This window comes from Thunnus thynnus, chromosome 4 (assembly GCF_963924715.1).
Source record: "Thunnus thynnus chromosome 4, fThuThy2.1, whole genome shotgun sequence".
Lineage (NCBI taxonomy): Eukaryota > Metazoa > Chordata > Actinopteri > Scombriformes > Scombridae > Thunnus > Thunnus thynnus.
Window position 1 is genome coordinate 35,107,702 of NC_089520.1, and position 22,251 is coordinate 35,129,952.

At 40.1% G+C, this 22,251-nt stretch overlaps 1 protein-coding gene across 12 annotated transcripts in view; it reads right to left on the bottom strand.

Annotated features, from left to right (window-relative positions):
- nfasca (neurofascin homolog (chicken) a) overlaps positions 1–22,251 on the bottom strand; it is a 142,421-nt gene that overhangs the window by 68,653 nt on the left and 51,517 nt on the right. For all 12 annotated transcript variants that reach the window (XR_010928263.1, XM_067588485.1, XM_067588486.1 and 9 more), the window contains exon 2: positions 7,128–7,191. The gene's annotated coding sequence lies outside the window, so the exon portion shown is untranslated. The remainder of the gene's footprint in view (positions 1–7,127; positions 7,192–22,251) is intronic.

The following is a 22,251-nucleotide window of genomic DNA, read 5'->3' on the forward strand; positions in this document are numbered from 1 at the left end:
ACCGATTTCACAGCAGAGGGGACACAACAGCTTTTTGGCCTCAGGGCAGTAGTCAGATTTCACCCAAAACCTGCAAACACCTTCCCCCCTCCCACCCCTCCCACCCCCAACACACACACACACACACACATTATGCATTAACCATCTGGTGGTATGTCAATCCAACACTATTCAACTAAATAGCTAATCTGCCCCTGGGGAGCTAATACCCCAGCATTGGCTTGCATGAGGTGCCAATCATACACACATATACACATACACACACACACACACACAGGGAAGTACAGTACGCCCTCATCCCACTCACACACATAAAAAGCACACATATCTGCAGTCCAGCTGTTCTGAAACCTGACCAGTATCATCCTATCTCAGTTAATTACTAGAATTGTCAGTACACACACACACACACACACACACACACACACACACACACACATGCACACCCACACGCTCACATGCTCACACACACACAGCAGAGAAGAACAGTAGAGGGAAGGGATTAGGAAAAGAGCATGCCATACAGTCATATATGAGCCTTAAGACAGAAATCTGCTTTGAATTACAGATCTATTCCCAGAAGCACAGAAATGGAACGAAAGAGAAATCAAGATAAAAAGGAAAGAAGAAAGAGAGAGAGAGAGAAGGGCAGAGAAGAGGTAATGGAAGTGAGAGTGAAAGCTCTGAAATAGGTCAGTGTTTCTCTCCATGTGTGTGGAACTCTCTCTAACACTGCAGTGCATTATAAATGATAGCACAGAGTGATACACTGAGGCTGAGTGCACAGCAGGCGACAAAAAGGGTCAGTGAACGTCACATACTACATACTACATATTAACTTGCATGGCAGTCGAAAATAGCAGCTATACTGCTGGCTGCATAAACCTATTTTATATGGTTTGTGCATATGGTGCATATGGTTATGTCCAGCTATTTTTACACAAATGTTGGGAGAATCCTGTGACACAAATTGCAGATGAATTTTCAAGCTCTAGAGCTGTCTTAAATGCTTACACATTTGTCTTAAAGGAATATTTAGATAATTTGGGGAATACGCTTACAGTATTTGCTTTGGGGGACTATTTCTTGGCTGGGTGCAGGAATGTCCTGGAGTCTTGTTGTGAGGTGACAGGCAACCAGTGGGGATTCAGGGAGGTCACTGTACCTGGCCAAGAAATAGCCCCCCTACATAACCCCCTGTTAAACCACATCTTCTCATCTTTACACTTCACTAACATGTTAATTAGTGAGCTTTAGAGGATGGCAAGATAGCGAATAAATGTAGTTCCCAATATATGAAACTCAGGTATCACATCAGTACTAGTATTGAAACATTTTAAATGGTACCCAGCACTAAAAATGACAGAGACTGACGAGGATGCTGAGGAGTTGCACCAAAAACACACCAGCCAATACAACAGAAAGTGATCATAAACCTGGGGAAAGTTCTATCTAGCAGCAATTTTAATTAATAAAGCTGTTAGAATTATTTATTGAGCTGTAATGGATGTGATTATATGAGAGGAGTTTCTAATATGATGACCACTCCCAGTTACATGAGTGGAACAGAATACTGGAACCACCATGTAAAAAAAAAAAATTCCAATTCCATTCCAATGTAGAACCTGACTATCTGTCCTATGAAGGTCAAAGTTAGTATATAACTATCAGCTAGTTTGAAGATAAGTATAAAGCTAGGCTCAATATACTGTATTTTTTTCTGTAGTGTCTAATATGGATTTCAACAGTTTAGCTCATCTAGTCATCATACCCAAAGGTGAGGTTTTACAGTACAGCTATGAAAACAACATCATGTGAATACAGCTGGTTTAAAGCAGGAGATTTGAAGGGATTTGTGGGAACGGGTGAGAGATGTGAAATGTGGATGACAGGTGGGTCAAGGCCTTTTGATTTATTGACTACAATAGAAGCTTTAATTCTGAGGTTTATACATCACACACAGAGAGAGGCAATGTCAAGGTCCAAAGCTGGCAGCAGATTGACTTTCTGGCACAAGGGTATATATTGATTCACTCATGCATCCACAGACAGACTGAGGTTCCTCCATATCAACAACAATATTTTCCAGATGGTTTCCACAGGGCAATCTTCCCTTCCACTTTCTGTAAAATTAGCCTAAAATGCCTATCCAAGGCATACCTAAAGTGAATTGAAAGCTGTTCTTGAACCATTAGGAGTACATGCATGATTTGGTTGTGGCTTTATAGAAACCACAAAAGCTGCATATGGAATTTCACTGACTATTTGAAGCGCCAGTCATTGGCAGAATCGGTTCCTATTGGCTCGGTCTTTACACGAAAGAAGAGGGGCAGGCACTTACTTTCAACGTGGACTCTCATTGGCTATTGTAGGCTGTGGACGGGACATGGAAGCTCCTATTGGGTCAAGTGAGGTGTAAATCGAAAGGTCAGAGTGCAGCCAACATTATGATACTGAGATGTGGCTAATATTTACATGCTAACTCAAGTTATGATTATGATAACCTTTGCCAGTGTAACAAGACCATTTTTGTCAGAGTTGTATCAGTCAGTGGAGTAATATGAGGCTTCATAGGTGAGTAGCATGAATTTTGTAATTGTTTGTTTGTTTGTTGGTGGTCTAACAGAGGCATTGATTTTACCTGCTGTTGTGACTGTATCTTGAAATTGTTTGCATCAATAGAATCACAAGAACTTAGCTTTCCAAAGATGTGTCGCATGAGTACCAACTTAAAGATAGAAGTCGTGTACATAGCATAGTTGTGCCCGTGGGCGGGTCATCAGACCATTAAGGGGTTAACGGTTTCATTTTTAGGGGATGACTTGGATGGTGCACTCACCTACAGTATATAACAAAACTGAGTACACCCCTGGCTGATATCACTAAAATATTGATTAGTTACAAACCCTGTCTATTTAATGCACTTTAAATTTGCTTTTAGACAAAACCCAAGAATAATTAAGCCAATCCATTTGAAAAACAGAATGTTTGACTAATTAAACTATAATAAAAGGTCCATATTTAAGAACAAATTGCAACAAAAGTGAGCACACCCTTCATTAGTGAGATGCCATTCTTTTATTTTTTAATATTTGGTACGCCTGCCTTTTCTTTTGATGACAGATTGGATCCTCCTGGGTATGGATGATAACAGTCTACAACAAATCTGTGGAGAGACGTTCTGCCATTCTTCACAGATGATTATTTTCAGCTACTCTTTGCTGGAGGGGTTTTGTTGCTCTACCTTTCACTTCAAAATAATCTAAAGGTTTTCTGTTGGATTCAGGTCAGGGGACATACTTGGCCAGGTCATAGCTTTCACTTTTTTCTTCTTTAAAAACTCTTGTATGATTTTTGCAGTGAGTTTGGGATCATTGTCATGTTGGAAAATTCCTCTCTTGCCAACCTTCCTGAGATTGGGAGTCATCTTTTCATTCAATATTTGGGTATACAAACTTGTATTCATTGTGCCACCTGTAAATGTCATCTCCCCTACACCTTTTGCACTCATGCAGCCCCATATCAACACACTCCCACCTCCATGTTTCACGGTCGCCACTATACAGTCACTGTGGTAGTCCTGGCCAGGTCCACGCCAAAAATGCTGGATCCCATCTAATCCAAACTAATAGATTTTGGTTACATCTGACCAAGGAACGTGCCACCAGCATTCATCAGGCTTCTTTTCATGTCCTTTGGCAACGTTTAATCTTGCAGTTTTGTGCCATTTTGTGACCAACGGGAATCAGCTTCTGCCATGACAGACTACACAGGATAAAATGACAGTTTATCGTGTTCAATGCCTATTTTCATTCCTGACACCCCATGTCTGACCAATCTATTGAGCTGATATTGTCCAGGCTTTAGACGCCTCTCAGTCAAGTATATTACCAGCAGGTGGAGAGAAGTGGCTGGCAACTCCAAGTGTATTGGAGGAGACATATGGCCAGGGACCATATAGTATCAAATCAGGGAAAACGGGTCAACACTCATTTTTAAGCTGGCACTAGTTGATGTTGTTTCAAGGGCCCAGTTTAAGGGCAATCAACAGCTGTGCCCTTGCTCGGTAGCAGTCATGAGGAATTGGGACACTCCTGGTCATCATGGCAGTAGCTCAGAGAGTGAGAATTTTACAGGGTAGTCTGGGGGACACAAATGCAGCACTGGGCTGGCAGGTTTGGTTTGGCTGGCTGCTTTGATAGTGTGGAAGTGTGCACAACTGTAAGTTGTGTCACATTTCTAGATGACCTAGCTTACATACTTTGGTTTACACATACTAGGACAGCACATACACACATAAGGTGACCTAATAGACCAGCCAAAACACAACCAGGTCAGAGTTACCTTAGTTTGGCCTAAGGTCCAGAACATCACGTGCACATTACCATCACACTCACAAACACACACACACACAAGTACACAAGTACTTCGCCTAACATTGCATTAATGGGTGAAGCTGTTGGAAATGAAATGGATGGAATTTCATCTGGCCTCTCCCTTCTGCCTCTCATGCTACAGGCTCCAACAGAAACAGATTGGCCTGGTGCAGGCTATTTCTAAAATGAGCTTGTTAATTTGTATGTTGTGTATACAGTATGTTTTGTATCATGTATCAGTGAGCACTGCTTAGTGACCTTCGATGAGTTTTGCCAGAAGCACGCTTAGAGTGGAAATCATGACACAGAAAGATTAAAATGTTAACCTACTTCTAAAAACTGCAGGGAATTAACATAATTTGCTAAATGAGACTGTTAAGAAAACTGGTATTTGAATATGATATGACTTCTTCCATTATTTAAGATGAGAGGGCGATTTCTGTAAGAAAGCCCTGTCATTAATATGCACTTAGACTACCGATTATTTTTTATCATCATGCCTCTTTACTGTGAAGTCTACTGGAGTAAATTACATTTCGCCCTCCTGACAGGCCAAATGTAGAATGAATCAATTAATCTTAAGACTGATTTTCTTATCATAGCCTTCACAGGTTATTTGTTTCATAAGAGGAACCGCTTAAAATGCAAGAGCTAAAAAAGTCCTCACTGTTAAATGAACTGTGAAGCATAATTGGCATGACTGAAGCATGATTATTACATCTGCAAACTGACTGACTGAAAAGACTCTGCTCTTTGAAGAGTAACTCTTTTCCTGTAGATCAGATATTGTAGAATATATACAAACACATTTTTACAGATGTTACGGTAATTGCCTCTTTAAGCATGTGTTATTACAAATTAAATTAATTACTGTGCTTCCTCTTTGTCCATGCCGCGGAGAGCATACACATTCAGTTATGCCCATCCCCAACCCAGTACACACTTACACACAAACACAGTCTTTGTACCAATTGCCATTATTCCATTGTTCTCAGCACTAGGGGAATCCATTAGAGTGATTTTGGATGGTGCTCAGTGATAATGGTGCTCTTCTGGGACAAACATAGTGGAGACGGGACTGAGGAGGTGAAATGTTTTTCATGTAGATTTGGAGGGTGCATTTTGGTGTGTGTAAACATATTCCAAAACTGGAAAATCCCTCATTTCACACAATCCCATTTAATGATTTTGTGTGTAATTATGCATGAAGTGCTTGTATGAATTTTAATGCCCATGCCTGCAAACGGAGCAGTTTTGTATCTTTATATGTACAGAGGCCCTCCCTGTGTTCAGTGGACTGCTTTATATTAGCGTGATGCTACAGCTTCAAACATCAAGGGTACATCCACAAATTAATATTTATGTAGATTATGGGTTATTATTCCTACCGGACCTTCACAGCTCTCTAAAAGAATGCATATAAAATTTTATTATAGAATTGTTAAGTTATAAAATTCTTCCATGTCCAAGGTAAACACTTGTCACAAGGCTAATTTCATGTGTGGTGGTGATTTGGACCTGAGAGTCCCACCATTAGTTACACAATGTTAGTTTTTTCTCCATAACTGATATGAAGCATTCATGTGCTGGTGGTGTTGAATGACAGTGTGTTATTCAGACGTTGTTTCCATTCCTAGAAGATGAACAGTAAATGACATAGTAAACCTGCATAACATTTAATCCCATTTCTAATATTTTAACTGCTGCTACCCTAATGAACAGTAATGATTTTTTTCATTTAAACTTTTAGCATTTTCACAGCCATTTATTGAAAAAATTCCATCCAAAATATTTACAGAACAGTCCGTAATGAACCAGTTTCTGTCTTTTCTTGCTGCAAAAGCTTGTTCTAAAAACAAATACTGTACATTTCTCCTGACAATTTTTTTTTTATTTCTCTGAGGCAGTGGCAACGCTGGAGGCATAATACATAAACTGCCCCTTCAACCGTTTCTCTGACCTCTAAATATACCCTCAACACAACATCACCAGATCTGTTCTACTAACACCCCAAAAATAGTACTTCACCCATCACACACAATTACCCTCAGCACTCCACCACAGTCCTGTCATGGCTGCTGGGAGTACTGCACTCACACATAAATGTGTACAAGTAAGGCAGAAGTCACAGTAAATCACAAACTGGTGGAAAAGCAAAGCCCGAGACGGTAAAACACATACACATGACCACACCAGTCTTTCCTGCTGTATCCTGTTAGTTGGTGGCCCTTCCCTGCTGCAATCACAGCTGCTTCCACTTGAAAAGAGGAATGTGATTAAATGAATGAAAAACAATACAGAAAAACCTTTCTAAGGCTTTTCCACTCAGGACATGTTTGAGGCAATAGGCTTAATAAGTCACAAACAGCTTGATGTGTGTCAATAATGTGAGGCAGAAGACAGCCAAGCAGTGCCGCCAGTCAAGTACCGAAGTCTGAAGCTTGGTAATCATGAGCTGGATACTTGTTTTTCCTTTTAGGTGAGCTAAAGGTAAGGAAGAGCACAAAAAAGTGCAGACGCTATTTTGCTGCCAATACATAATCAATATTCCCAATCACATACGAGAAACATTTCCATAACATCATGCTTACACTGTAAGACTTTACTTATGAGGTGAAGCAACCTCTACAGATGAATGAGAGTGAAAATGTCCTCTGCCTCATATGTGAGCTCAAGGAATATGTAAAAAACAAGGGAGGGATTGCTATGAATGTACATTATTAATACAGTAGTCTACTTAACAGAACTTACCTTCACTGATGTGGACACTTATCTTTTGCCTGTCTACCCACTCTGCCGTAACCGCTTAGCAGACCTGATGAGACATAAAGAGAAAATAAAAATATTAAAATCTCTTGAATTCTGTTGACCAAACAAATGGCGATGTAATGTACTGTGAGCATTCTGCCTCACTGTTCATTTATCAGTTTAAACAGAAAGCTTCTCACAAGGGTTGGACATATATGGAATCAGTGTTTCTCCAAAGATATTATGTTAAACAAGCATATTGAATGTCTGTGGTCATATCAGAGGTTGTAGGTTATAAGTTAGACCATGGTATAATCCAGAATATGTTTAACTTGAGCCTGGTCGGCTCAAATTTGTTGTGCAAAGAGAGACCATTGCAATAAAAGAAGTCTGAGCAGACTACAGTCATATATGCTGATTTCTCATTAGTCTTTGTTAGCCTAAGCAGAGGAAGAAGCAGAAGATACAGCAGAGCAGACAGCAGCGCACACACGCCTTAGGACTGTCTGCCTCAGTGTTGTTTCTTCAACTGTGTGTTTATGCTTTCAAAGAGCTTGTCTGTACGCCAGCTACTGCCCTTAGGATCACAGGATGCTCTTTCCCTCTTTCTTGTTGTCCTTCTTTTCTGTGTTGCTGCTGCTGCACCTTCACACATACAAAGAAACTCACACAGTCTGCCTGGAGGACTGTAGAAAAGCCTGTATGAGAATATAAAATACACACAGACACACACTGTGTTTGTGCTACAGTGACAAAAATACCCCAGTCAATACGTTAAAACCATACTGTTACTTTACAAACTTACGATGATAAGTCAAATTATTTGAAGGCAACGTATTACTTATAGTAATAAGTCAATTTCAAGCATAAACATAATTGACTTTTGCTTTTTAGACAGTTAAGTACAAATGTCCATCCCCAATACTGCACATCCACTGGGTGTAAAAAGATATAGATCTTTCGAGTGGTTAAAAATGGTTTTGCACCAAATCTGTGTAGCAAAAGGTATCAACCCAAAAATTGATGCAACAACTTATGAGACATAACTGAGCATGGGAGTGGTCATCAAATACTTCCATCATGATGTTCTAAGCCCTTATACACTTTCAAAATTTGAATAGGTGCCTAACCAAAACACAATGTTCATTACAGATTTATTACTTGCTTTCAGATGGTGTATACCACTTGTATTTGGTATATACTGTTGACCTGCTATCTCCCCCTAAATATCCCCTGTCCCCCCAAAAAATGGGTCTATAGTAGGGGGGCGGGAGTGGAAGAGGTTAAAAAATAACAGTGTTCTCTGCTTGCATCTACTGAAGGCTATTTTGGGCTCATCTAAGTAACATGGGATGTTACAGCTAATTAAAGAGAACACTGGCATGAGCTGTAGACAATGCAAACGTGCAACTGCTTTGATGTGGAAAAATCTGAGAAATGTTCCTTTAATGGATCCACATACTTGTAGCTCATAACTAATTCACAAGAGTAAGAATTGTTGAGGGTAGCTCACTTTACAATGAACTTTTTCATACAGTAGGAGTATAAATAAATTTATCATGTACACAGCTGTGTAGTAAAAAGCACATTCAGAGTGGTTGAACTTTTAAACTATCAGCCTTTATAAGCTATTGCATCATATTTAACTCGATCTGATGACTAAAGAGTTCATCCGTTGTGTATTTAAGCAACATATCCCCTCTGACTACAGTATGACACATATTGAACATCTGGGGAAGAAATGTTTAACTGGGTTAAGTGCATTGCCAAGGGGCACAGTAGTAGTATGCCCTACTTGAGGAGAATGTGTATGTGAGTAAGGCTGCAGTGCTGTGTAATAATGCTGAAACATACAATACAGACTCTCCTTGTCATCTTGTTTAGCAGCAGCACTGTACTGGGAACAGGCCTGAAGTTCTCAACCTTATCTGACTTCACCCCAACAACACTCTGTTTGAACTGACCTCGCCACTGCAGCAGCACTATATTCAAAAACGACAAAATATTTGAAATACGATGATTCTGGGTGCTGGTTTAAGGAGGGTTCATTGAGCAGAGGTTACTGGAGATTATAGTTAATGGACGGATTGCATAAGACATGCAGTGGTTACACTTAAAAACATTTAGTGTACAATGACTGTCACTGGAACCTTCAGCCTCTGCTACTCCACATTTTGATTGTTGCCTGTGTATTTGTGTGTAAATGGTTCCATAATGTACAGTTCTTTGTATGTGTGTTAATTACATTGATCTAAATCTCCAAAGCCTCTGTATGGATTCAGACACACTGTATTATATCCAATTACTGTACTTGGATATAATTTTGAAGTAGCTGACTTACTTGGGTCTTGAGTGTTTCGATTTTGTACTACATTAAATTTCTAACATTTGATAATGATCAGTTGACCAGACTACATATTATGTTATCTGTGATGTGTTTTGCTGGTTTTTGGTTGAATGGCTATTTCTAGCTACCACTTCAATCAGCCTGATCAGCAGGATACCCTCAGCCTATATGATCACCAGAGGTTCACCTTTAGCTTTATTTTTACACAGGACTGCTTTTTAGTCTTAGTTCTCAGGACCCAATGCTCTGTGTTTTCTTTATAGTTATATTTCATAAGGGACTGCTTCACACCTGAGATGCAATGTGAATACAATTAACTGTAAACTATAAAACCTCAAAAATAAATTAACTTTTGCAATCAGTCAGTTGAGTTAACTTACTGTACTTTTGTAATTACGTCTCAGCTGAGAATAAACACATAGTGAACACAATTATCCACAAGAGAGCTTGGATTGTAAAATAATGACTTACAGTGAATATGGTGAACTGAAGCTGAAAATACTGAGCAACATCTGATCTTAATTTGATTACAGCACATTAGTCATGCTTTGTAAATCTATCCTCAGATCTCAATAGATGGGACTTCTGTCAGAGTACAGATTGTCTTACTACATTACCACTGTATACATTATCTGCAAGTAGAATACTGACATCCTGAACCATCTATTCTATGCAATTTAGACATCTCCATTAAACAGGCATAAAAACAAACTCTTTAAGGAATCGCTTTCAAGGTGATATCCTTTTCAAGACCTTTGGTACAAAATATTTATGTTGATGCAATGATTCATTCTTTTAATTTTATGATAGAATATTTCCCAAAATGCTGGAGTGTTTCTTTAAACTGAAACAACAGAAGAAGCAGTAGGCTGGCTCTGATTAAATAAAACATCCAGCAGTAAACACTGTTTCTACACAGGTTGTAAAAAGTAAAGACCGCACTTAATGTGTGAAGTGAATAAAGAAATGACTGATCCATCAAACACACCTCAGTGTAGCTTTCGCTGACCTGCTTTCACCAGCCTCATGGGACAATAAGGAGTGTGTATTCATGAGGTGCATGTGGGCACTTTGATGTCCAGTCTATCACCTGCTATTCCCTGCTGATCTATAACAGGTCTAGCACTCACCAATTCACTAATGACCGTCCCAGAGGCTCTGTGTGTGCATGTGTGTGTGTTATATGTACTGTACACCTCCATACATGAATATTATCTCCCACCCCCCAACCTCCTATTCAGCCTCCAGCCATGGCCTTTTAACCTAATCCATTACTATGCCAAACACACACACACACACACGCACACACACACATAGGTCATGGCAATAAATGGCTCATGCACACACTCAAAGGTCACAGGTCACATGCTAAAGACGTTATGGGGGAAATGTCTATGACAATGACATCATTTCCTTGGTATAGATGTCCTTTAAAAGGGGTTGCTATGACAACCATTGTGTAAGAGGTGTTGGGTTGATGTTTTGATGTTTTTTGATTTGTGGTGGCAGCAGTAGAAGTCATAAATGTTACTGCGTTGTTTGTAAATTTGTATCATGAAATGTCATCCTATAACCAAGAAATATTTGAGCTTTAGGTTCCCTCACCTGATTTCTGATGTTTCTTTTCACCACAGGATTTTTAAATGATGCAGTAAAACAGATCTGTGTTTAGTGTGTTGATTTGTGGATGTCATCTTACCAAACAAAGTGTGTGCATATCTTTCTTTTCTACGAAAGTGATTTTCTCACTGATAAAAAACCTAAGCAGAAATTATAATTGGAAATCTTCTGACGCAACCCTTGGTGGAGCTTTCTCCTACACTGCAGACAGTCACTGACTTCACCTCATTTCAAATCAACTGGAAAGAGGCGGAAACTTAAAACTTGCTTATGCTGGGTAATCCATCACAGTGAGTACATTCTGTGATAACATCTGTGGAAACATTATTGCTCTGTGTTATGCAATTGAAAGCATGAACTTTCAACTAAGGCTCTAAAATCTGAGATATGAGAGTTGGCTGCTGAAAAGCTCTGTTTTAATGACGGCTACTCAAATCCAGAGCATGAAATATAAATAAAAAATACAAGAATTTTTGGACTTATAAATACAATATACAAATACTAGTAAGTAATATCTCACTCTAGTAGCAGTAATAGTATTAGGACCTGGTTTCCTGGATGCTTAAAAAGAAAAAGAAAAACACCAAAAAGCCTCCCTCATTTGCTTATTCCAGAGTTTTCAATCATATCTCATGATCATCATTTGAAATCCATCTGCTTAGACCTTGAGATGTGGTTCAGGTTCTCAGGAAAAAGTTTTCAACAGTATTTCTCAGCAGATGGAGTCTTCCCCATTTAACTCCATCCACAGAAGAAGACTGTGAGATGCAATGTTGAAAGCTCAGGATAAAGCTAGTAAGTGGTCTTTTTTTTTTTTGTTTCTTTGTTTCCAAGTACAAAAATGAACTTTCATGCTGTTGCTGCCTCCTAAGTTAAATGTCTAAAGTCTAAATATTTTTTGGACGTTGTTGGCCTGATAATGTTAAAGAATTTGTCATGTGGCACAAAACACTAATATCAGCCATTAAATGACATTGATCAAACTCTAACTTCTACATTTCACCTCTAAGAAAAATGCTTCACTTCCCTTTAGATTAGCTGCAGCATTGTAAAATGTTGCTGAAACCTTCCACTGTATGTCTATTGACATTATGTGTATGTGTGAAATTAACCCTCCTTTCCTAGACAAAGCCTCCTCAATTAACCCTCAGCCCCTCTACGGAAGCAGAGCAGGGACAAAACAAAGCGGTGTCAAATTGCAAACCCAGCCCTCTGCACCGAGCACAACCTCCAGGGAAGGTAAGATGGAGGAAACAAGAATAGAGGATGGAAGGGGTGCGGGGTGAGCGAGTGGTTGCCAGGCGATACGTGTATGTATGTGGATGTCATGCTTGGAAGGAGCTGTGGCTCGATGTTGCAGAATGACCCACTTTTAATGGAAAGGGAGAGAAAGAGCGAATGGAAAGAGAGAGTGAGAGAGGAGATGAGACAAAGTGGGGATGCGGTGGGAAGATGATCAGGTTTCACTGGTTTTATTTATCGAAATACAGTAAAGAGAAAGAGCAGGAGGGGAATGACAGGGCTGGATGGAGAGAAAAAGATGGCCCTGAGGGTCATTCAAGAGGGGAGAGATGAAAAGAAAGAAACAGCAGAGAGGGGGAGCTGTAAAAAGACACAGGAGAGGAAAGGATACAGAGTTGATTGACTGTTCAAATACGTGTGTGTGTGTGTGTGTGTGTGTGTGTGTGTGTGTGTGTGTGTGTGTGTGTGTGTGCGTGTGTGTGTGTGTTTCCAGCCCTGAGGGGAAGTGCCCTGCAGCTCGATCCCAGATAAATCAATCTCAGAGTTCCTGGGGTGATGTGAGCTGAAGCACTTCCTGTGTCCACACAGCCTCTTTTACGAGGCCTCTTAATAAATGATGACCGCCACCTGCAGCAATGGGAATACACACACACACCTGCAGGGATACCTGTGAGACTTGTCATTAGCACGGTTCGACTGATCTGGACTTGCAAGCCCAATACATTTGGACTGAAGCTGATGTGCTTTCAATCCGAATATTTTGATGGCAAAAATAAAACATTCCCAATATTGAGTGTTTGGGTGTAAAAACTGAAAAAACCTGAGCCGTTTCTTGTGTTTTCACCATACACTAGTAAAACGGAGGTGATGAGGGAACAGTGAAAAGCACAAAAAAGCAGAACCTTTGAAAATGGCAACATGTTATGTTTCGATAAGTTGTTGTGGAAAAGAGCTAATACTATATGTCACACAGCCACATAGTTTTGTCGCATCTTGTGGCTTGTTTGAACAGGAAACAGACATTTTACCAACACAATAATTACATGTGTGCGTACATTTATTAGAAAGTGGTGGTAATTGGGCAGAAATCTAATGTGTTGTTACTTTGTACCAAACTAATTCAAGCACTGACTACTACTACTTTTACCAGTGTTATTACTACAACTGCTACCATTGTTAATCCTATTTCTGCACTTTAATTTCCTTTCTTGGTCTACATCTCTCTACATTGAACATTTATGTCTTCTTATCTTTCATACATCATTCTTTTCATACATACATAGTAAAATTACAGCTGCTACTGCTATTAACTGTGCAGAGTGGGGCGATCTTTCCTCTCCTTGTCTGATATCCACATTTATTTATTTAAAGAAGCCTTCCACCAAAAGAAACAACCCAGTCGAGCCAGCAGACAAAACATATATCTACTCTTCTACGCCAGCTACAGTCTGTGAAAAGAAACAGCAAGCAACCTTTCTCACAGTAGACATTTTGACCTTTTAAACACTTGCGTGAATACTAACACTAATCATACTCGTATTCCATTTAGGTGTTCCAAGGCTCTGCTTTTATTCATGCTGATAGACTGTTGATGCTTACTAGTAAATGGAAGAGCCATCATTAAAGCAGATCTATTATGCTTATTTCCAGCTCTATATTTTTATTCTGGGACTCCACTAGAGTCACTTTGCATGATTCACAGTTCAAAAAACTCCTTATTTATCTTATACTGACCCTTTATGCAGCCTCTCAGTTCAGCCTCCATCTGAAACAGGCAGTCTTAGCTCCTGTCTCTTTAAAGCCCCCCTATCGATGAGCCCACTGTGTTCTGATTAGCTAGCTATCCGGAAGCCTACCGAGGGGCAGCTGTATCAGTCAGGTCAAGTTACCACAGATGCAAACCCAACATTTCCTGCTTTACTGCTTCATATTAAAAGCTTTTAAATGACCACATAATGGGAGACTATTATTGCGAAGAATTTACAGGAAATGCGTTCCTTACCGAATTAACAGAGCTTCATTAGCAACACTAAAAAACAGAGATATTTGGAGCTCTTTGTTGAGCGATCAGTTAGAAATAATGCAGGGAGGAATAGTACAAGCAGAAACAGCCACAGTGATGATGATGTTTGATGAAGAGCTACAGACAACTGGTACACCTCCAACAGGTAAACTACTTGCCTGCTGTGTAATGGAAAAACACTCACAGCGTGCCAGCTCGACTCAAGTCATGGCTCGGTGTGACTACCCCCCAAAAAATGGAAAAACGCCATAATGTTAGCAGAGCAGGTTCCTTTTAATGTTATGAGTTATATTTGTGCTTATCTTGCTGTGATGAGTCAAAATGTCCTTCATGAGAATGATCTATTACAGCTCATAATTGCAGATGACAAACACAACAGTGGTGTGAGGCATTAAGGGACAGTAGGCAATGAGCCAACACTACAATCACTGGAATGATAAATATCACATCAGTCCTACTGCATCATATCCATCATATCAGATACTAGTTTTTAATAAAAGAGAAATATCGGCCATGAACTCTGTATAAGTCCAACCCATATTAGCAATTTTGTGTCTCCCATATACTGTATATTTATACACACACACACACACACACACACACACACACACACACACACACACACACACACAAAACAATTCACACATGAAAAAACAAGCCGAGCAGACAACAAGACCACATCATGTCAAGCCATCCAAATCCTCTGCAGCTCATCCAGAACTGTGAACCAAAGTCAGCTCATACTGTCTGAACAGGAAATACAAGAGGCGGGGGGACCCCAATCAGTTTGTTACCCCCTGTCAGTTTCAACCCATCAAGTCCACAAAGACAGGATGGAGGCAGGCAGACAGAGAGGGAGGCTGGGGGGAGGAGAGACAACGGGGAAAGAGGTTAAAGACGCAGGCAGATAGAGATCAGCAGACAAAACGAGGAAATAGAAAAACAACAGAGAGACAGAGAAGATGTGGTGTTAGAGGACAGAGGAAGAACTGAAAAAGAAATAGATGGAAGTGACACACAAAGATGGAGTTCTGAATGGTGGATATTGGGTATTATCTTGGATATTATATTGGATATTGGCAGATATTATCATGTATTTGAGTACCTCTGCATCTACAATTTAAAAAAAAACTTACAGATCCGAAAGTGCATTTAAGGGAAAGTCACTAATTCAATGTGAATGAGGTGTGTTCCATAGCTGCAGAAAAGTGAACAGACTTGACACATAACCTGACATAATAAGGAGGAAAGAGAGAGAGATGAATAAGATTGTAGAGATGTTGTTGTTGAGATAAAGAATGAAACTGAGAGAAAAGAAAAGAAGAAGAGGTGCAAATAAGACAGGAGTGGTCATAACATGCCAGAAGTTGTAACACTGCCTAAGAAAGGAGTAGGAAGGTCAGTCTCCCGTCTAACACACATTAGTCCATCCTAGTGTGTGTTAGCGGGAGAGACACATACACACACACACACACACACACACAAAGGCATGTGTTGAAACAGATGAATACATACGTGAATAAAGACCACAATACATGGCTCTAAAGGCCTGCTCATCTGCCCAATCATACTGTATATCAAGTAGCAGCCATTGACCACTAATATTAGATAATAATCATCATTAGGGGTGGGGTGAGGGTGGGTGAGGGGGTTGATTGTCAAAAGTTACTCAAAGGTTTAAAGCTGGTGATATCCTTTATATTGGTATCGTCAACAAATCCCATTACAGACCAAAACCATCAATGTGTTAGCTCATCTCTCAATACTACAAACCCATTCATCCCTACTGAAGACTTTTACCTCTAAAAAGGCTCAGGATTGGTGGTTTTTACCAAACGTTTTAATTGGAGGAAACATTTGCTTGGAACATTTTCAGTTGCAGATTAAAGGTACCAGTGTTTTTGAACACTAGTAGCACTATAGAGCAATATTTTATGAGTGAGTCCTTGTATTGTTAGTTCTCATGCACCCACAGAAGGGCACACAAAAGAGCACGCAAGTGATGCAATACACATTCCTGCCTATGATTTCACATTATTCCACAGATCCACGGGTGGCGGTAGCATGCAAATTAACACAGCAATGCAGCAGAAAAGGCAAGAATTTGAAGAAGTTGACTGCAAGCAAGTAAACATGGACGTAAATAAAACATAGAACATCTACAGTACATTACAGTATCCTTTCAACAAAAATCACCAGGACCTGTTTGCAGCAAGGCTTCCTGACAGTTTTCTTCTTTGGTGTGTTTCTACATGACTTAACAAAGAACCCTCCTTCTCCATACTTCATCTGAAATATTGAAGACCTCCTGCTGACATCCAAATCACACTAAAGACATCCCCTCTCACCTTTGTCACGACATCATGTATTCATGACATACAAAGAGACCATTTAGTGATCCCTCCAGGCACACTGTTCACAATCAAAAACCACACCCACCCACTGGGACCTGGCAGCCACCCAAATATGCTCAGCAGCACTACAAATGGTTTTCAAGAATTGTTTTTTTTTTCAAATCGAACAACAAAACAACGTTAAATTGTAAAGTCCACACATTATTGACCATTTATTATATGATCCTGACCAAGGCAATGTCATATTTTTGTGTTATTTCACATAACCATTGCCATTATGTTTCAACATCAAATGATGCTCATTATATTGTATAGCATTTAGCTTGGAATCCACACGAGCAGGTCATCAAACAGCACTACTAGTGACTCAGTGAGCGTGCACTGTAGCAGATGAGAGGGCTGCAGCCAGCTGGAGGTTAAATAAATGTTAGGTCGGCTCTGAGGGCTCAGCCAGAGGCTTATGACAGGACCACTGCAGCTCTGCTCCACTGGAAATGGCTCATTAGAGCTGAATCATCACTGCAGCCAGCCTACCTGTGTGTGTGTGTGTGTGTCCTGAAAGGACAAAATATTGTCCGACTAGGAAACCAATGCACATATAAAGGCTGACTATGACACTGATATAGCATTACAAATTATTTTTAAGATTATAATGAGTATGTACTGGTGATTGTGAACAGAGCAGGTCAGCATAAACAAAGCGTTGCCATGAATGACATTATGTTGTAGTATACTGGAGTTTAGGGTTAGAATATTTTGCCTCCTGAATAAGCATAAGACCAGCCTTTAGACAAATCAGAATGTGATCCTGTAGTTTGTGCTGGTTTACAACTGAAATCTGAATGGAAACAACTGTGGTTTGGATACGGTTAAGGTATGGCTACAGTTAAAATAGTGAGGTTAGGGAAGGTTAGGAAAAGATTGGATAAAGGTGAAAAAATTACATTACACGTTGGTCTCGGATGAGACACCAACTCCTGGCTCTGGCATGAAAGTCAAATGTGCTACGTACCCATCTACTTCCCGGAATTTCCCATCTATACTTTCTGTCTTGCTAAATAACTACTTCCTGCATTGGCACTGAATGTTGGCAGTGGCATAACTTGTGCACTGCAGAATCACCCAGCAGGGACATAATTCTTAGGGGTGCTAGGTGGGGAAAAGTAAAAAAGCAGTGACAAAGCAGCATTTCCCCCTCCCACATTACCACTGAGGTGCCCTTGAGCACAACTGCTCCAGTGGAGCTGCTCAGCGGCCGGCAGATCAGACAGTGGTTGTCTCGCAGGAGACCTTCAGCTGCAGACTGTCTGCTGTCCAGCTCGCTCTCTCCCCTCTCCTCCTCAGTCTCAACTCAACCAGTCAAGGCAGATGGCTGCCCACATAGAGTCTGGTTCTGCTTGAGGTTTCTTCCCATTAAGGGGGAGTTCTTCCTTGCTGCTGTCACCAAGTGCTTGCTCATGGGGGAATATTGGGTCTCAGTAAATTAAAGAGTACAGTCTAAACCTGCTCTATGTGAAAAGTGCCTCTGTTGTGATTTGGCAATATATAAATAAAACTGACTTGACTTGTACTGCAGAGCCTCTAGGTGTGAATGTGTGAAACTGTGTGAATGTGATCAGAGTGTTCCTGTAAAAGATAGGCTTCCTCTCAGTGAAATTTCCCTGAATAAATACATTTAAAAAAAATCCACTGCACATATCATGAAACAGAACAACAGCATATCCTCACATTGGAGAAGCTGGAAACAGGAAATGTTTGGGGCTTTTCTTGACAATTGACTTCAATTATTGATTATCAGAAGTGATAGCAGTTCATTTTCTGTCAATTTACTTGTTGATTAATCAAGTTTTTTTCAGCTCTACTGGATACTATAGTATCGTACAATGGAAAGAAATGGCTGCCTGGAGGGTAGAACATCCATATAATGTCTGTAGCTCAGGTGGCAGGTTAGTGCAGTGCAGGTGTCCTTGAAAAAGACTCCAGATTGCTGCCAGTGTAAGTGTATGGCAAACAGGTGATTTGCTTTAGACAAAAGATGCTTTAAAATGTGACATGGAGATGGGAATAAACATGCAGAAACAGGTGAATGGCTCTTTCAAGATTAAGGTTTGGGTTCAGAATTTGTTTTAATTTAATGTTAAGAAATGAGCCGTCGATGGCAGGCCCTCACATATATAGTAATACAAGAATATGTGTGTGTGAGTGTGTGTGTTTTTGTCCAGAGGTAATGTTCCTTTGTGCCAGCCAAAATAAATGAAAGGGTACAGTCTAGCCCTCTGTCTCTCACTCCATCTATCTCTTCCTCTCTATCTCCCTCAACCCCCCACCGCTACTCACACTCCCCATCTTGTTTTAAATTGCCTCTCCCTCTCTCTCTCTCCCTATCCTCCTCCTCTCCTCTATTCTCATCTCTGTCAATCTTTTGTTCTCATTGCAAACATGATCTCATCATATTTGACTGTTGTTTGTCTCCATCTAATGCAAAACTCCTTTTCAATCTTTCTCTTTTTAACTAATTTCATTACTCCATTTTTTAGCGTATTATTTCTACTTGTCCATGTCCTCTCTTATCAGCTTATCACTCCCTCTGTTCTTTCACTCACTCCTCTCCTCACTTCCATGTTTCCATCCATCCTATCTTTTCCTCCATGCCTCCATCACCCGCTGAAGCAATGTTGGTCACTATGCCACCTCATTAGCACATCTGGATCTCACTTTGTGCTCCTCCAACCCCCCCACTCACCCCCTTTCCTCCATCCCTCCTCCTTTTTCAACTTACTCCTTTCTCCACCACCTCCATTCCACCTCGTCCAATGAGAAAACTCCCCGGTCGCCAGGGCTCCCTAGCAACAGCCCCACAAGGGGAAGGAGGGATGAAAGTGGGGGGAGGAAGGAGGAGGGAGATATGATGGGGGGGGGGGGTGTAAGAAGGGATGAAGATGAGGAGGAGGAGGTGAATGGGGAGACCAACACTGGCAGGAGTGTGAGGCTGGAGGTGTGTTTGCCATTATCAAAGCCCTGCATCTGAGGAGTGTGTGTGTGTATAAAGGAGAGAGACAGGAAGAACATACAGGCCTGAAAGGGATGAAGCAAAAGTGCAATCACTGTGTTTTATCTGTGTGTGTGTGTGTGTGTGTGTGTGTGTGTGTGTGTGTGTGTGTGTGCGTGTGTGTGTGTGTGTGTGTGTGTGTGTGTGTGTGTGTGTGTGTGTGTGTGTGCGTGCGTGCGTGTGTGTGCGTGTTTTAATGCAAAAAAAGCTGAATTCACAGAACAAAAAACAGTACTGTATAATCCAGAGGGCATAATTTCAAAGTCTGGCCACCAGCTGGATTGTGTGTGTGTGTGTGTGTGTGTACATGCATCCTAGACCTGACTCAAGGAACAAGGTGCACCCAATTGTATAATATATTATTACATATAATATAATAATAATACCCCACAGTCATATTTCATCACCTAGCTAACACTCTCTGTCTTAATCTAACTGTGTACACACAAAAACAAAAACTCTTTCAATAAAAAGCCAGTCTCTGTACTTTATATTCTAATTAATTTTAAAAAACAGCCTAATAGCAAAGTCAAAGACAAAAAACAAGAGTCTGCCTTGTAAGCTCCCAAGTGACTTACTGAGAGAGTGAATGAATAAACATGAATCTAGCGTGGTGCTGTCTAAACTAGACACTCATAAGAGGCGTGTGGTACAAAAATGTCCTTTCATGTTTAAACACTAGCATGAACAATAGCTGACCTGGTCCTTCTATCAGATTGGAAAAGATCATTGTGCAAAGACTAATGGCAGTAAGCCACTGTCAGTCACCTCCAGCTAAATAGCTCACATGTGATGTAAATATACTGTATGAAATAGACAATTCTGACTCTCTGATAGCTGTTTTGGAGCTTTCAGCAGCAGCTTTCAGCAGCTCTGAAAGCTGCTGATAGAGTTTTGTTTTGATAGTAAGCAGCCAGCAGCTTGGCATAAAGCTGAAGCCAGTTTGGAAGTATGTTCAACTTCTCTCTCAGTGCATGTACTGCATGTATGGCATCAGCATGTATGATCACATGTCCATGTATGCAGACCATGGATGTAGTAGAGGTGGAAATCATGAATCACTTTACTGACTCCAATCACTTCATTCAGTTCTATTCCAAGACTCGTAGACACTATGTAATTTGTTCACTCTTTTCCTGAGCTCAGTGGCATCAGCATCAGCATTCAGATACACTTCTGTACATACGTTGGTAAATGTAAACGTTGGTAAACACATCACTGTTCAAATGTACTTCAGTACGTACATCAGTAAGTGAATGCCACACTGTTCATATCGCCTGACGTCCAGTGCTGATTCTGGCTGACTTCACTTCAGTCATATGTTCAGTCTGTTGCAGTCCAAGCTGCCATATTCGGTTCAGTGCAATATCATGCTATACAAGCACTGCACATAAGTCTGCACAAATCTGCAAACTGCCCATTCAATCGATCCCTGTACACTCACAAACATGATAGAGCCAATACAAAGTCATTATGCAAGCAATATCAGGCTGATAATAATACTTCTAATAATATCAATGCTCGTTTCAGACTAACAAGACAACTCAAACACTTGACTTCCTCTGACACACACAAACATACGGTACATTGATGTGACGTGTGCATGTGTGTGTGATTCCTCAGTGGACTACTGAGGTCATGTGTAGGGCTTCCATTAATATGTCATGAGGAGGCTTCATGCAGCTCCTTCATGCAGGGCACACCTTTTGTCTGCTTTAAAGGACTGTTCCACTGTAAATATGGTGTTCACCCTTCCTCTGTACACCTATCCTGATTTTTACGGTTTTATCTGTAGACATTTTGGCAATTTCTCCACAAACTTGCTTTTACTGTGAACAGAACTTCTTTCAGCTTCTTTCTTTTTTCTTGAAATTTACTGTAATTCTTCTACTTCTAAACTTTGCAAAAACTTCTCTCACATTTGAGAGTAGGTTACCTCCAGGGCTGTGGCATTCTGCAAGAAAAATGTTCTGTTAATCTTGTTAATGTAAATATTTTTAAAAAATAACAATAGATAAAATAATATAAAGAAAATGAAAAATAATAACAAGCAAAACTTAAACCACACTGAAACTAGGGCTGCAAGTAATAATCATTTTGGATATAAAATTTCAGAAAATAATGAAAATACCTGTAATTTCCCAAACTCATCTTTAAATGTCTTCTTTTGTTTGAACAAAACCAAAATATCTTCTGTTTATCGTCATGTATGAAAAAGAAAAGCATTAGATCATCACATTTGAAAGACTAAAACCAGCAAAAAGTTTTGGCATATTTTCTTAAACTAAAACTGATTACCAAGATAGTTGGTGATTATTTTTTCTGTTTGTCTGTTTTTCTGTCTCGAGTAATAGTTGCAGGTCTATCTCTAACTAAAACACTTCCTTAAATTGCTTTTTCCTCACATTTCTCTGTGTGAAACAAATCGTGTGTGTGTGTGTGTGTGCATGTGCACATATGTGCGTGCGTGTATGCATCCATGTGTGTCTGTA